Raw genomic sequence first — 12,221 nt, 5'->3', positions numbered from 1 at the left:
GGGCAACGGTTGACGTTGTCCCGTATTCATGAGAGGGACAGGCAGATGTATTTGAATGAGCCAGTTTCGCCAAATAACGTTGTTTGGCTCGGCTATCGAGTCCTTACAGACCTGTTTCAAGGAGAAACAGAAACAGAATGCAGCTCTACACTTTCTCCTTCACGGGGGAGCCTCGGCATTTCCCGAGGCATGAAGGACAAGGGTCCAGGCCAGAGGCGGGTTGCCTCGGGCCAGGAAGTGGCTTCGAGTTTTTAACTGTTGTCATGATGCTGGCCTGGGGGTAGGCTTATGACAGTCATAAATAGATTTCCCCCTTTTTTCCTCTCTCTACCCTACTGATGTGACTATTGAAAATCCCTTGGTTTACATAGAGATTCTGGGAACATCAGAAGGTGGGGGGAAATGAACCATATTTTGGTAATTCAACCAGTTGAACATATGCGTTGGTACTTAATGAATATGATGTCAGTTTGGATGTCATCTGAGACATTCTCATCAATGATAGGATGACATAAACTGTACAGTGGAAAGTCTACACATTATAGTTATCAGATTCACATGGAATTGTTGTGTAATTTAAATGTTTGGATATTAAATTATTTCTGAGGGGATGAAATGTGATTTTAGCTTCAAAAATGTGAGGATTGGGTTTTCATGAGTGAATTAGGCCCGACTCAGTGGCCCGCCCACGTGAAGAGACATTGGTTTTCAACTATGAAACACGCCCTCCTCTCTCTTCCTATATAAAGCCTTGACGACAATATAACTTCCTGTTCTGGGGACATTAACGCGGCTGCCTTGATGTTAGAAGGGCCGGTGACACCTACAGAGCAAAGCCAATCTCAGCTACCCAACGAAATTAGCATTGAATCATCACGTGAAGAGGACGATCGACACGTTGAATATGATGAATTTCGACAATATCAGCCAGAATATAGCATGAGTAGATACGTGGCAATACGCACAACTTCAATAGCGAAAGTCGAAAGTCTAGCGAAAGTCGACTAGGCAAACCGGACGAGCGTGCTTGCATGATCCCTAAAAAAGACATTCGCTTGAAACATGACAGTAGAGGGTGATCAGCTGGTAATAGCCATCTACGGCCAAACAAAGGAAATTACGACACACCCAAACATGGAAGACACGCTCGGGAAAATAAAATAGTGTACACAGAGAGATAAACAGCGAGAAAATTGAAGTTGTGCGTATTGCCACGTATCTACTTGATTTGATGTACCTAGCAGCACATATATAGCACGAGGCAGACTCAGTAGCCTCGGTTTTTCGGATGACTGCCTTGCCTGGTTCACCAATTACTTTGCAGACAGAGTTCAGTGTGTCAAATCGGAGGGCATGCTGTCCGGTCCTCTGGCAGTCTCTATGGGGGTGCCACAGGGTTCAATTCTCGGGCCGACTCTTTTCTCTGTATATATCAATGATGTTTCTCATGCTGCGGGCGATTCCCTGATCCACCTCTACGCAGACGACACCATTCTATATACTTCCGGCCCGTCCTTGGACACTGTGCTATCTAACCTCCAAACGAGCTTCAATGCCATACAGCACTCCTTCCGTGGCCTCCAACTGCTCTTAAACGCTAGTAAAACCAAATGCATGCTTTTCAACCGTTCGCTGCCTGCACCCGCACGCCTGACCAGCATCACCACCCTGGATGGTTCCGACCTTGAATATGTGGACATCTATAAGTACCTAGGTGTCTGGCTAGACTCTAAACTCTCCTTCCAGACCCATATCAAACATCTCCAATCGAAAATCAAATCAAGAGTCGGCTTTCTATTCCGCAACAAAGCCTCCTTCACTCACGCCGCCAAACTTACCCTAGTAAAACTGACGATCCTCGACTTCGGCGATGTCATCTACAAAATTGCTTCCAACACTCTACTCAGCAAACTGGATGCAGTTTATCACAGTGCCATCCGTTTTGTCACTAAAGCACCTTATACCACCCACCACTGCGACTTGTATGCTCTAGTCGGCTGGCCCTCGCTACATATTCGTCGCCAGACCCACTGGCTCCAGGTCATCTACAAGTCCATGCTAGGTAAAGCTCCGCCTTATCTCAGTTCACTGGTTACAAAGGCAACACCCATCCGTAGCACGCGCTCCAGCAGGTGTATCTCACTGATCATCCCTAAAGCCAACACCTCATTTGGCCGCCTTTCGTTCCAGTTCTCTGCTGCCTGTGACTGGAACGAATTGCAAAAATCGCTGAAGTTGGAGACTTTTATCTCCCTCACCAACTTCAAACATCTGCTATCTGAGCAGCTAACCGATCGCTGCAGCTGTACATAGTGTATTGGTAAATAGCCCACCCATTTTCACCTACCTCATCCCCATACTGTTTTTATTTATTTATTTTTCTGCTCTTTTGCACACCAATATCTCTACCTGTACATAACCATCTGATCATTTATCACTCCAGTGTTAATCTGCATAATTGTAATTATTTGCCTACCTTCTCATGCCTTTTGCACACAATGTATATATAGACTCCCCTTTTTTCTACTGTGTTATTGACTTGTTAATTGTTTACTCCATGTGTAACTCTGTGTTGTCTGTTCACACTGCTATGCCTTATCTTGGCCAGGTCGCAGTTGCAAATGAGAACTTGTTCTCAACTAGCCTACCTGGTTAAATAAAGGTGAAATAAAAAAAATATATATATATTGTATAATAGGTGAGATAAGGAGACAGAGAAGATACCCGCTACAGGTTCACAATGGTGGCGGTGTCTCGTGGAGAGGAGAGAGTGAGCAGCCTTGTTCCCTGGCAGTGTCTCGTGGAGAGGAGAGAGTGAGCAGCCTTGTTCCCTGGCAGTGTATCGGGGAGAGGAGAGAGTGAGCAGCCTTGTTCCCTGGCAGTGTATCGGGGAGAGGAGAGAGAGAGCAGCCTTGTTCCCTGGCAGTGTATCGGGGAGAGGAGAGAGTGAGCAGCCTTGTTCCCTGGCAGTGTATCGGGGAGAGGAGAGAGTGAGCAGCCTTGTTCCCTGGCAGTGTCTCGGGGAGAGGAGAGAGAGAGAGATCAGCCTTGTTCCCTGGCAGTGTCTCGGGGAGAGGAGAGAGAGAGAGATCAGCCTTGTTCCCTGGCAGTGTACATGGCCTAGAGAGCTATGGTGGAGTGTTTCAAGAAAGTTATTTTGAGTCCAAACTGCTTCAGAAAACAGATGATGGCTGTCCTGCCAGGTACCACAACGTCAAGTCCTCATGTTTTCCTGGGAGATGCAGCTTTCCCCATACATGAGAACATCTTGTGCCTTCCTCCAGGTTTGTTGATAATAGAATGTTGGAATGAATTTCACTTTTTCTGTTTCTAATTTCCCTTGATACTGAATACATGTATGAAACCTCTAGGAGAAAGGTCATTTTATCAAGGCTTTTGGAATATGATTGCTGGAAAAATGTTTAAATTGTTTGTTTTTTTGTTTACCAAAAAAAACACAATTTAAATACGGTTTAAAAACAGATTTTTGGAAAATTTTGCAAATTAATAAAAGTAACAAAACAGAAATACCTTATTTACATATGTTTTCAAACCCTTTGCTATGACACTCACGTTTCCGCCCAGGTGCATCCTGTTCCCATTGATCATCCTTGAGATGTTTCAACAACTTGATTGGTAAATTCAATTGATTGGACATGATTTTGAAAGGCACACACCTGTCTACATAAGCTCCCACAGTTGACAGTGCATGTCAGAGCAAAAATTGAGCCATGAGGTCGAAGGAATTGTCTGTAGAGCTCCGAGACAGGATTGTGTGGAGGCCCAAAACATTTCTGCAGCATTGAAGGTCCCCAAGAACACAGTGGCCTCCATCATTCTTAAATGGAAGACGTTCGGAACCACCAAGACTCTTCCTAGAAATGGCCGCTCAGCCAAACTCATCATTCAGGGGAGAAGGGCCTTGGTCAGGGAGGTGACCAAGAACCTGATGATCACTCTGACAGAGGTCCAGAGTTCCTCTGTGGAGATGGGAGAACCTTCCAGAAGGACAACCATCTCTGCAGCAGTCCTCCAATCAGGCCTTTATGGTAGAGTGATCAGACAGAAGCCACTCCTCAGTAAAAGGCACATGGCAGCCCACTTGGAGTTTGCCAAAAGACACCTAAAGGACTCTCAGACCATGTGAAACAAGATTTTCTGGTCTGATGAACCCAAGATTGAACTCCTTCGTCTGAATGCCAAGTGTCACGTCTGGAGGAAACCTGGCACCGCCCCTACAGTGAAGCATGGTGGTGGCAGCATCATGCTGTGGGGATGTCTTTCACTGGCAGGGACTGAGAGACTAGTCAGGTTTGAGGGAAAGATGAATGGAGCAAAGTACAGAGAGATCCTTGATGAAAAATCTGTCGTTCTACCCCTGAACAAGGCAGTTAACCCACTGATCCTAGGCTCTCATTGAAAATAAGAATTTGTTCTTAATAACTGACTTGCCAAGTTAAAAAAAGAGAGAGTACGTTATACCTCCTTCAGGGAACAGTAGTTATATTCATAACTGTACATTTTGAATGATGTCCTTTACTTCTGGTCTTCTGTCACTCTGTAAAAATGCAACCAAACATCAAAAAGTTTTTTCAGAGGAACATTAAACAGACCTTCAAAAGGAGGTCATAAACAGTTTTAACCAACACGGTTTTCTCCCCTTTTCTCTTCCAGATTTGGTCGCCAACGAGCAACTCAAATACCCATGGTTATTATGCTCATTTTTACTGTAACGACAGGCTTGTCTCCAAACTTTTATTTGTATATGGCATCCCAGTTTTTAGTAGGGATCGCATATGGTAGATGATACTAGGTAAAAATCCTTTCCATTCCAAACAAACCTACGTTCTAAAGGAATAAACATGAGATAACAGAACTCAGTCAATGATTTGTCAGTCAGCCGGTCATATTAAGTTGTTTAACATTACCACATGTTCCTTCCACACAGCAACTGAATGGGTCGGAGTGACAAAACGTTCCAATGCGTCTTGTTTGAGTCAGACGTTCAGTGGAGTTGGCCAGTGCATCCTTGCTGGCATGATCTTCTTCATCCGAGACTGGAGACTTGCCCAGTTTGTCATGGCTGTACCAATAGCAGTGGTCACTTCTATTGATGCCTTCGGAAAGTATTCAGACGTTTTCTACATTTTGTTACGTTACAGCCTTATTCTAAAATGTATTAAATAAAAAACTATTCTCAGCAATCTACACACAATACCCCATAATGACAAAGAGTAAACAGGTTTTTTTCCTTTTTTTCCCAGACGTATATACCTAATTTACATAAGTATTCAAACCCTTTGCTATGAGATTGGAAATTGAGCTCAGGTGCATCCTGTTTCCGTTGATCATCCTTGAGATGTTTCTACAACTTGATTGGAGTCCACCTGCAGCATTGAACAATGGAAAGGATGGCTGCCGGTTTACTGGCTCCTAAATAACTTTGCTGTTTTGTTTGTTTTTTCAACAAAAAATTGTTAACTAATTTTGTACATAATGTTGCTACTATCATCTCTTATGGCCAAAAAGAGCTTCTGGACATCATAACAGCAATTACTCACCTCGAACTGGACAAATATTTTTTATTTAATGAGTCCAACGCAAAGGATGTACTGCTTCCCGGAGACCAGGGCCCTCAACCCTGTCATTCGCATGAAGAAAAGACTGAAATACAGGGGTCGGAGGTCTGGGTGCCTTGTGAGAATTAGTCGGCGAATGAGTAAACCACCTCTACCCTCTGTATTATTGGACAACGCACAGTCATTGGAAAATAAACTGGATGATCTACAATTTAAGAATATCCTACCAACGAGACATTAAAAACTGTAATATCTTATTTTTCACCGAGACTTGGCTGAACTACGACACGGATTATATAGCGCTGTCTGGCTTTTCCGTTTTTCGTCAGGACAGAGCAGCTACGTCTGCTAAGACAAGGGACAGGGGTGTGTGTCTATTTGTCAATAACTGCTAGTCCGCGATGTATAATATTAAAGAAGTCTCAAGGTATTGCTCGCCTGAGGTAGAATAATTAATGATAAGCTGTAGACCACACTATATCTAACAAGAGAGTTCTCATCTATAATATTCGTAGCCGTCTCAAAAAACTAAAGCAGGAATTACCAGTGACTCGCTCAATACAGAAGTGGTCAGATGACGTGGATGCTACGCTACAGGACTGTTTTGCTAGCACAGACTGGAAAATGTCAATAAGTGCATCGATGACGTCGTCCCCACAGTGACCATACGTACATTTCCCAACCAGACGCCATGGATTACAGGCAACATCTGCACCGAGCGAAAGGCTAGAGCTTCCGCTTTCAAGGAGCGGGACACTAATCTGGACACTTATAAGAAATCCCTCTATGCCCTCAGACGAACCATCAAACAGTAAAAAATTCAGTACAAGACTAAGATTGAATCCTACTAAGCCGTCTCTGATGTTCGTCAGAGCGGACTACAAAGGGAAACCCAAATTACCCAAATGTGAGCTGCCAAGTATCGCGAGCCTACCAGACAAGCTAAATGCCTTTTATACTCGCTTTGAGGCAAGAAACACTGAAGCATTCATGAGAACACCAGCTGTTCCGGATGACTGTGTGATCACACTCTCCATAGCCGATGTGATCAAGACCTTAAAACAGGTCAACATTCACAAAGCCACAGGCCAGACGGATAACAAGGACATGTACTCAAAAGCATGCGTGGACCAACTGGCAAGTGTCTTCACTGACATTTTCAACCTCTCTCTGGCCGAGTTTGTAATACCTACATGTTTCAAACAGACCACCATAATCCCTGTGCCTAAAATAGAGAAGGTAACCTGCCTAAATGATTACCACCCCATAGCACTCACGTCTGTAGCCATGAAGTGCCTTGAAATGCTGGTCATGGCTCACATCAACACCATCATGCCAGAAACCCTAGACCCACTCCAATTCGCATACCGCCCAAACAAATCCACAGATGACGCAATCTCAATCGCTCTCCACACTGCTCTTTCCCACCAGGACAAAAGGAACTCCTATGTGAGAATGCTGTTCACTGACTACAGCTCAGCGTTCAACACCATAATGCACACATAGCTCATGACTAAGCTAAGGACCCTGGGACTGAACACCTCTCTCTGCAACAGGATCCTGGACTTCCTGAAAGGCCGCCCTCAGGCAGTAAGGGTAAGCAACAACACATATGACATACTGTTCCTCAACACTGGCCACTCAGGGGTGTGTGGTTAGTCCCCTCCTGTACTCCCTGTTCACCCACGACTGTGTGGCCAAGCATGACTCCAACACCATCATTAAGTTTTCTGACGACACAACAGTGGTAGGTCTGATCACCGACAACGACAAGACCGCCTTTAGGGAGGAGGTCAGAGAACTGGCAGTGTAGTGCCAGGACAAAAATCTCTCAATGTGAGCAAGACAAAGGAGCTGATCGTGGACTACAGGAAAAGGAGGGCTGAACAGGCCCACATTAACATCGACGGGACTGAAGTGGAGCGGGTCGAGAGTGTCATGTTCCTTGGTGTCCACATCATCAACAGACTATCATGGTCCAAACACACCAAGCCAGTTGTGAAGAGGGCACGACAACACCTTTCCCCCCTCAGGAGACTGAAAAGATCTTCTAAAAGTTATACAGCTGCACCATTGAGAGCATCCTGACCGGTTGGATCACCGCCTGGTATGGCAACTGTTCAACATCTGACCGGAAGGTGCTACAGAGGGTAGTGCGTACGGCCCAGTACATCACTGGGGTAAATCTTCCTGACATTCAGGGGAAGGCCCAAAAAATTGTGAAAGACTCCAGTCACCCAAGTCATAGACTGTTCTCTCTGCCACCTCACGGAAAGCAGTTCCGGAGCGCCAAGTCTAGACCTTAACAGCCCCCATGCCATAAGACTGTTGAACAACTAAACTAATCAAAATGGCTACCCAGACTATTTACATTGAACCCCCCAGCACATTGACTCAGTACCGTTACCCCCTGTATATAGCCTCGTAATTGTACATTTCTTGTGTTGCATTTTGATTCAATTATATATTTTTTTTACTTTAGTTTATTTAGTAAACATTTTATTAACTCTATTTGTTGAACTGCATTGTTGGTTAAGGGCTTGTAAAGTAAGCATTACACCTTTTGTTTTCAGTGCATGTAACAAATAACATTTGATTAGATTTGTTTCGAACGTCCCCCAAGAACACAGTGGCCTCCATCATTCTTAAATGAAGAAGTTTGGAACTACCAAGACTCTTCCTGGAGCTGAGCAAATCGGGGGGGAGACTGGCCTTGGTCAAGGAGGTGACCAAACTTGAAAATGGTCTTATTTTGTACAATGGACTGCACTGTTTTTTTTATTCCTAGTTTTTATTCTTGCCCAGCAAAACACCATCTTCAACTATTCATCATCTACAATTTAGACCACAGTTAGTTGAATGAGGTGTACTGATCAAGCCTTTTTAATTCATCTCTTTGTTGTCCCATCACTTGGGGATGTTAAAATGTTTTCTATTCTACTGAGCCGTTTACTTCATGTTCATATTATCTCTAATGTCTTATTATTGTTGCATTGTCGAGAAGGAACCTGCAAGTAAGCATTTCATTGGACCGTGTGTATCCTGTACATACGACCAATACAACTTTTGAACAATGGACCGTGTTCTAAGGATTTATGCAGATGAAGATGAACCAATGAAAGGGTTAATATGAATTAAACATGACAAGTGTTGATGTCTCCACACGGTTCCACACGTCTCCACACGGTTCCACACATGTCTCCACACGGTTCCACACATTTCTCCACACGGTTCCACACATGTCTCCACACGGTTCCACACATGTCTCCACACGTTTCCACACATGTCTCCACACGGTTCCACACATGTCTCCACACGGTTCCACACGTCTCCACACGGTTCCACACATGTCTCCACACATGTCTCCACACGGTTCCACACATGTCTCCACACGGTTCCACACATGTCTCCACACGGTTCCACACATGTTTCCACACGGTTCTGGGTTTAGAGCCGTGGGTATCTAGGGAATGCAGTTTATCTGTCTTGTCCCATGTAGGGAGCAATAAAGGCATGAATAATATTACAATGGTCATTGTGGAAGGACCACCAGAGGGCAGGCTGGGCTCATGGATAGTAGCCCAACAAGGCATGGGAGACAAGGTAACCAGAGGCAATTAAGCACAGCTGACGGTACTAATGACATACTCTCCTTCCCCTATAAGAGAGAGAATGGAACCAGCAGAGAGAGGGGGGAAAACTATCTCTGGAAGATGGCCACCGAGAGAGCGGAGCTATCCAGGAAGAACCACTAAGACGGTGACAATCCCGTGACTTTTTGTTGTAGTTTAAAGATAATCCTGTTGTGTTCCTGTTTCATCTGGAGAAGATGTATGTTTTTCCTTGGAAGATTCTCATTGATTATGTTGGAGTGTTTGTGTTGACCAAATGCCCTCAATAGAGAACTGTGTTCAATCCAGAAAACCTACTCCTGACTCGTTTATTCCACCTTCCCGCTTTAGAGTGACGCCCAATTACTTGGTCCGCTCACATCATTAACTGTAATATATATTCCTATTTGATATGAATGTATATAATTAAATTGGACATTGTATTTTATAACATGCCAGTTTTTGTTGTTTTGTATCCAAAGCATTTAGCTTACATTAGGAGGAAGAAGCCTCGGTCTTTTATTCTAGTTGTATTACATCATACCACCTAGCAATATTAGTCATCAATGCATCAAGGTGAATAGAAAACAACGCTATCTTGAATGTCGGTGTCGTTTTAATAATAGGCATGGCTGTTATAGTTGTATGAATGTATTACAATGCCTGCTAACTGGAAATGAAACGCCAGCAGTCCCAATGCATGGAATTGTTTGCTTCACAGTGACACACCACTATTCGTGGTAGTTATCAAATCAAATCAAACTTTGTCACATGTGCCGACTACAACATTACCTTACCGTGTAAATGCTTAGTCCTTAACCAATTCAATATAACAAATATTTAGTTATCACTCTTAAACAGTAAGCAAAATGTCATCTTTTTTTGTTGCTTCAGCCTCTGTAGAATTCATGAAGCATACCTGTTAGGGGGGGGCTCCCGAGTGCCGCAGAGGTCTAAGGCACTGCACCTCAGTGCTAGAGGTGTCACTACAGGCCCTGGTTCAATTCCAGGCTGTTTCACAACCATCCTTGATTGGGAGTCCCATAGAGGGCGGTGCACAATTGGTCCAGCGTCGTTAGGGTTTGGGCAGGGTAGGCCGTCGTTGTAAATAAGAATTTGTTCTTAACTGACTTGCCTGGTTAAAATAAATAGGTCCACAATGAAGTAGCAGCAGACCAAGCAATTTGCGAGAGGAGGACCCCACAAAAAATGATTCTGGTGTGTCAGTTTAATTCACTAACAGGTACTGATAACATTTATTCTGTTACTTGTTTACTTGTTATTTGTGTTAAATATCTCCGTTCTGGGATGGTTGTTCACTGAATTGCGAGCACTAGTTGCTCACGGTGCTACATCGTCTATAATGTAAACAGACGTAGCTAGCTAGCATAAAAAAGATAGCTTTGTTGACGCTGGCTGATGATGCGGTTTCCTGTTCAGGTTAGAGGTTAATTTGAAGTATGTTTCAAAGTTAGCGGATTTTAAGCACTCTGTGTTGTCTAGACAGTGTCAGGTGTTCTTGGAAGATCACCCTTGAAAGAACAGGAGAACGCAGAACAGAGCTCCAGAGTTCCTCTGTAGAGATGGGAGAACCTTCCAGAAGGACAAACGTCTCTGCAGCACTCCACCAATCAGGCCTTTACGGTAGAGACCGAAGCCACTTCTCAGTCAAATGAACATGAAAGCCCGCTTGGAGTTCGCCAAAAGTTACCTAAATACTCTCAGACCATGAGAAACAAGATCATCTGGTCTGATGAAACCAAGATGGAACTCTTTGTTATGAATTTCAAGCATCACGTCTGGAGGAAACCTGGCTCCATCCCTAATGTGAAACAGGATGGTGGCAGCATCATGCTGTGGGGATGTTTTTCAGCGGTAGCAACTGAGACACTAGTCAGGATTGAGGGAAAGATGAATGGAGCAAAGTACAGAGAGATCCTTGATGAAAACCTGCTCCAGAGCACTTAGGACCTCAGACTGGGGTGAAGGTTCACCTTCCAACAGTACAACAACCCTAAGCACACAGCCAAGACAACACAGGAGTGGCTTCGTGACAAGTCTCTGAATGTCTTTGAGTGGCCCAGCCAGAGCCCGGACTTGAACCTGATCGAACATCTCTGGAGAGACCTGAAAATAGCAGTGCAGTGACGCTCCCCATCCAACCTGACAGAGCTTGAGAGGTTCTGCAGAGAAGAATTAGGAGAAACTCCCCAAATACAGGTGTGCCGAGCTTCTAGCATCATACCCAAGAAGACTCGAGGCTGTAATCGCTGCCAAAGGTGCTTCAACAAAGGACTGAGTAAAGGGACTGAATAATTATGTAAATGTGATATTTCATTTTTTATTTTTATTGAATGTAGATGGAAAACAAATGAATCCGTTAAAGAATAATATAACAAAATGTGAAAGTCTAAATACTTTCCAAATGCACTATATATTATTTATATTTTTGGATTGTTTACATGTTTTTTAAGGCACTATACAAAAAAAAATCTCAATCATTGAGGAACATTCAATTAGAAACATCTCAAGAACAAATGCAACCTTTACAATATCAATTTAAAGATTCTTCAGATTCGTTCAAATATGTTTGACTTTGTACATTTGGACAAACTGCAAGACTGCATTGCAGTAAATAATATGAAACAGGTTGTAATATATAAAAAAATAAAGTCAATAAAGACAATTAGAGTTTTTTAAAACAGACTGCAATGGAGATTAATTCACTATAAATAATCTGAAAAGAAGATGGGCTATACGGTATGCAGAATCATTAAAAGATGATTGGACAGAAAACTGTGGCATTCTGTTCATTACATCATGTCTTTAATAAAGGTGCCTACAGTGTTTAGGATATAATTTGCATTATAAAGTGCAATATGATGCATTTTATGTGAAATCTGTTAGAAACAGTATTTTATTACACATGTATCATAATTAAATGTTATTAATGACAACTCAAGAAACAAAATAGTTTTCGATCACATTCTAAAATGCAGTTTGGATTAAGATACAGTATTATGACAGTACA

The sequence above is a fragment of the Oncorhynchus mykiss genome, chromosome 8 (genome assembly GCF_013265735.2).
Source record: "Oncorhynchus mykiss isolate Arlee chromosome 8, USDA_OmykA_1.1, whole genome shotgun sequence".
NCBI classification, from domain to species: domain Eukaryota; kingdom Metazoa; phylum Chordata; class Actinopteri; order Salmoniformes; family Salmonidae; genus Oncorhynchus; species Oncorhynchus mykiss.
The sequence above is the reverse complement of the archived record's forward strand: the minus strand, read 5'-3'. Positions refer to the sequence as shown.